Genomic DNA, 6,000 nt, shown 5'->3' with positions numbered 1-6,000 from the left:
TATGGTAATTTTAAGTGGGAATGTGTCAAAAGTTTCTTGTGACTTAGCCTTCTCCTTCGACCTCCACATAGCTATGGATTGCGAGCCCCATGCTCATTCAAGACTCTGTTGCGCATCCCAAAAGAACTCTTCTCTCCACTCATTTTTTTGGTAAGGCGGGAAAGGTCGCAAAAATTGAAAGCCTCTTGTCTGCGGATTTGTCTACGGATGGGCTTTTGAAGAGTTTGCCATTGCCATCCACCTCCGATCTCCACATAGCTATGGATTGCGATCCCCATCCGCATTCAAGACTCTGCTGCGCATCCTAGAAGATCTCTTCTCTCTACTCATTTTTTTGGGGAGGAGGGAAACGTTGCAAAAATCGAAAGCCTCTTGCCTACGGATAGGCTTTCGAAGAGTTTTCCATCACCATCCATATCAGCATTCTCCCAATCATTGGTTTTGCGATTCATTGGTTAGTGGTTCTTTTCATATAAGTTTCTTTTTTTGTGCTCTTTTCTTGCTATTGGTCTCTAGACTCTTATTCTTTTGTTAAACAAAAGTTATTTGCATCGTTTATTCAGTTTTCTCTTCAAAAGTTTTGGTTTTGATCCTTTGAATTTTAATAATGCAGCTTGATTGCAAGGTTTCCTTAAAGTGAACTGGAAATGCTTTTAGCAAAAGCTTCAAATTTTAACCTAAAAACCAAGAGACATTTAAGCTTGCCTCTATTTTATAGTTCTAATACTGTGTTAGACATTGTTTGCAAAAGTTAGAATGAATACAAATGTTTGAGTTTGGTACATGGTGTGTGTGTGTGTATGTGTGTGTGTGTGTGTGAGAGAGAGAGAGAGAAAGAGATTTTAATAAGAAAGAGATACATTTAGAGAAAAAATTAAGTTAATACCTTTTGTAATGTGTTTTGATTTAATAAGTGAAGTTTTCCATGGTTGGTTATGAGCATATCATTATTTGTTATTTAGAGAAAAATCCATTTTATATGTGTGCCTTAAATCCCATGTGGGAAGCCTACTGAGTATGTGGCTAGTATCATTTGTTTTGAAACTGCGATTTGTATCAGTTTACAAGGGAATATTATGTCCGTTGTTAGGAGTTTTTTTGGAAGAAGTGATTGTGAATATGTACATATACATGCATGGTGCATCGAATAAAGGATTGCCCATTTTCCAGAGCCAGGTGGTTGCATGAAGCCCACATGTGTACAGGTAGGACAACATGTACATAGTACATCAATTTTCATTATCACCAGTACTAGTATGTTTTTCCTATAATAATGAGCAGTTGACAGTGCATAAAACTTCTCAAGGAAGCTATTCGTGGGCCGACGACATGAGGTAAGCAGGTGCATCAGGTGGCATCTAGTGGCGTCAGGAGGTCGAATGGGATCAATACTTGCACGTGGGTAAGCGAGGACACAACATGGGTGTTTTCTTGTGATGCTTATGCAGAAAGTTCATCATGAGGACTATATTTTGGGGTCACTTCATGTGATTGTGGGATACATTATTGAAAAAAGTTGAGTGCCAAGTGCGCGGATGGATGTAGAAAGGTGATAAAATTGCACTGCGTGGCTAGTTTTTGGCATGTTCAGGTTCCGTTTGAGGTTGACTAAAAGGCCAAAGGTGTCCAAGGGATAAAGTGAAGTGTGGAATCTGAAAAATTAGAGAAAAAAACCAGTAAAGTGTGGAGAGAAGAGGAGGAACAGCCGCAACTCAGTTTTTGTTGTTTTTGGAGCCTGTTTTGGTCATAAACTGCTCATCCGAGGTCGGATTTGAACGCTTTGATATTGTAGAATGATGTTTTTGGCCGCTCCAAATCAAGTGGTGCTGTCTATTTTGCCAAATTACTCACTTTTTCCTACTGTTTTTTTTGTGTAAGTTTCTCCTGTGAAGCGAAGCCTCTGTTCAAATTTGTGATTGTATCTGGAATATTTCATCTATATTGTGTGAGCTATTTGCCCCATTGGTGTTGGCCCAAGCTTGATTGTATCTAAAAATCATAAGTTCTCCTCTTTTGAGCTAATTTTGTTTGGTGTGTATGTGTGTGTGTCTCTCTCTGTGTTGAGTGGGTAAATGGATAGTCTCTCTCCTCTCACTCCATCAGTGTGTTCCCTATCTGGGCCAGGTGGGTTGTGTAAGCCGAGTGGTGCCCCATAGTGTGTGTGTGTGTGTGTGTGTGTGTGTGTGTGTATTAGCCCAAGAGTGTGTACTAGGTGATCATAGAGGTGTTGTGTGTGTTTCCATCCCGCTCACATTCTTTTGGTGCCCCCACGAAGGATCTTCTTCGGGTACCTTCAGCTTCGGAAGTGCAGATTGCATATTACAGGTTTCTGCAGAGTGGAGATCAATAACGCAGCAACACTAGGAATTCACTAGTGCACAAGTCACAGCACAGTTCGGATGAGAAATGGAAGAGTAAAGCTGTGACTAAGGTTCTAAAAGGTGATGAGCAACATTCATTACAACTCTTCACAGTGAATAAGCGACTAAGACATCAGCAAGCTCCTATAACTAGGATGTATCTAAAGGATGATGTTCTTCTGTCTGATCTTGAACGATTTCAGCGACTCTATGTCGAGCCATAGAAATGGTCCAACAATGGAAATCAGTTGCTTTCCATGACCAAGAGGTGTGCCAACTGCTTAAGCATCCTAGCAAATTCAATAGCTAGAAAGAGTACCTGAATGGGTACTAAACTCTGATGACAAACTAGCTAATCCACACTGGTATTGGCAGTCTACTACAGACTGTCATTCCCTAGCCATCAAATTAGAGCTCCTACCGGGGGGCATGCCAACCTATAAATGTATGAAGGACGTGAGAGGTCAATTCAAAGAAGTTTTACTACAAATGCAAATTGCCAGGAGAGTTCTAGATCAGAGGGTACAAGCTATTCTTGAAGATCAGGCTACCACCAATAAAGGGCCTTCAACTCAAATGATACTAGGAGAAGAAGCAGCCAGTAATTACCATGGCAATTACCACAGTAACCTCAAGAGGCTATAAATAGGACCCATTACATTGTAATCGGGTTGCTTGTACTTTTGACTTCTTACTCCTAGTCTCTTGGTTCTAGTCTTCGAAGTTGTCCTTGAGTTACAATCTCTTCACTAGTAATTCTACTCTGTAATCATTACTACGTAGTCAATGGGGCTTCAATCTGTTAAACCTTGTACTCTTTCTTCATAAACTCTAAATCTGAACCTGAAACACTTTTCCAATCATTCAGTATGTTTCTAGTCCTAGTAGAGTATTTCAGTTCAGTTATTTCGAGGATCATGTTCTTTTGTCTGATCTTGAATGATTTCATCGACTATATGTCGGTGCCAGAGAAATGATCCAACATTGGAAATGAGATGCTTTCCATGACCAAGAGGTGTGCCAACGACCTCAGCATCCTAGAAGAATTCAATTGCTAGAAAGAGTACCTGAATGGGTACTAAACTCTGATGACAAACTAGCTGATCCACACTAGTAGCGACAGTCTACTACAGACTATCATTCCCTAGCCATCAAAATAGAGCTCGTACTGTGGAGCAGGCCAACCTATAAATGTATGAAGGACGTTAGAGGTCAATTAAAAGAAGTTTTACTACAAATGCAAATTGCTAGGAGAGTTCTGGATAAGAGGATTCAAGCTATTCTTGAAGATCAGGCTACCACCATTACCGATTTTAGAGATGTGATTTCAGCCCTTGCACTAGGGAAGAAAGAAGAACCATTTACCTTACAAAATGGTTATCTTCTCTATGGCAATAGACTAAGTGCTACCAACTCACTACGTGAGAAAGTAATGTATGAATCTCATGCTCCTCCTTATGCGGGGCATAGAGGGATTTAGTCTATCCTAAAAGGGATAGCAACATATTTCTATTGGCCTGCCATGAAAGCAAACATACAAGAGTATGTTTCTAAATGTGTGGTAGGCCAAAAGACGAAGTTTGATAGAGGGAAACAACTTGGATTTCTTCAACCTTTGTTGTCATTTGGTGCATCTGCTTGGCATATTCATTAACCTGTATGATGACTCGTCGTTTATTTCTCAATCTTCAGGCTCTGCTTGGGTCTGTCTAGAGGTTTCAGCCATTTTGGTTTGCGGCTCCTTGGGTGGTGATGTGGTGGCTACTTGTGGTTGCGGCAGGGGTTCTACTTTTGTTGACCCTCATTTTGGTCTGGCTGGTCTATATTGGGCTGATTTTTTATTTTGAGAACGGGTGGAAAAATTCACCGTTGGATTCTGAGATGAAACTATCCAGTATCCTTCCACTAAACCTGCTTCCTCTTGCCCTTCGGTCGTGTTGATATTTCAGAAGTCCCAGTGCCAGCATTGTCCTTTTGGATAAGTGTGTGAATGGCCTCCTGCTCAAGCTGATCCCACCTTTTTGTAGTCATTTCTACTTCATAAGGCGTGAGAGGATGATAGGTTTTGGTGTCAAGATCATAGAGCGTGCGTTTGCCTTTTGGTAGACGAGTTCTGGCCAATTTGTGACCTAAGTTTCATTATTCGTTATTCGGGAGACGTATAATACGCGAATAATGGGCGTATTATTTGTTTATCTAAATTATACGGCCGTATTATACGGTGCCACATCAGCAGAAACGGCCAATCGTATAACTTCTTGATTTTTCGATCGAAAAACTTTTTGATCGAAATTATTTTCGAACGAAAGTATTTTCGATCAAAAATTATAACGATCGAATATGTTAGTATATATAGCAACACGCGAAAGGCCTCATACCAGCTTTCAAAGTCAGTGTTTTCCATGTGAGCACTCTCACCAAACGATCAAAAAATGTAATTTGTCAAAAATAAAACAATTTGAATGCAATAAAAATTAAAATTCAGTAGAATTTTAAGTTTTGTGATTCAAGTATATGAATTTGTTTTGAAAAACTTAGTAAATAGTTGAAAGTTTGTATTTTGTGAAGAGTTTAATCTCTCACCTGATACAAATTGTAATTATAATAATCACTTGTCAATGTGTTCAATTAATTGACACTTGAAAGTGACTAAAAAAAAAAAGTAAGATATTATCGTTGTGTGTAGAGTGTACTCTCACATGAGATAGTTAGTTTAAAAATATAATTACATAAAAATTAATTTTATGTAATTTAAAGTTCGATTTTGATGTGTAGAGATTTTCTCTCACTTCAAAATGAATATAATGAAACAAAATTATATTTTTACGTTTTGTGTAGAACTATTCACACTGCTATGCTCTCACTAGAGTAAAAATTTAGGAAAAACATGTCCAAAAATAATGATATTCTCTTATCTTTATTTGTACTGCAAAATCTACCGTACTATGTGAGAGCATATATATGCTCGCATTGTAGATAGATAATCGCTTAAAAATCTATGGTAAAGTGTAAGAACTTTTTGTTCGCACTTTACATAGATACGATAATTATCAAGTATTGTAAGTGATTATCGTTTTGACATTTAAAAATGTCACTTATAGCTCTTGTATGTATAGTAATTTATAATGATAATCATTTTAATACTTGCTTTAATTGTAATTATTGATTATTGTAATGTGTTAAAGATACAAACTTGCACTTTAGATAAATCGATGCAATTTATATGTAATCCAATGGTATTGTTTTTTATTATTGTGTTTTTGTTCAATCATTGTTTTTAATTATTTTAATTTCGTTCAATCATTGTTAGTTAAATTAATTTAATGTTTTAATTGATTTTGATTATGAAAATGATCATTGGCTTTGTTTTTACTAGCAAACTATTTTTGTGCATCATGGTGAAAGGACAAGAGTGGAGTTATGTGCATGAGTTGAAAGCTGGGAGAAATACATCTCGACTTAAATGTAAATCTTGTGGCCACGAGTTCAGTGGTAATGAAACCAGAATTAAAGAGCATTTGTTTAAAGTCCCTGGCAATGTTGAAAAGTGTGGGGCACCACCAAGAGATATTCATGAAAAATTTGCCATGTATTCTCGCAAAGTAAAGTTGATTCTTGCAGCTAAACATAAAGGTGATGT

The sequence above is a fragment of the Adiantum capillus-veneris genome, chromosome 15, assembly GCF_014529385.1.
Source record: "Adiantum capillus-veneris isolate H3 chromosome 15, ASM1452938v2, whole genome shotgun sequence".
Classification (NCBI taxonomy): Eukaryota; Viridiplantae; Streptophyta; class Polypodiopsida; order Polypodiales; family Pteridaceae; genus Adiantum; species Adiantum capillus-veneris.
This window is presented reverse-complemented; position numbering follows the sequence as displayed.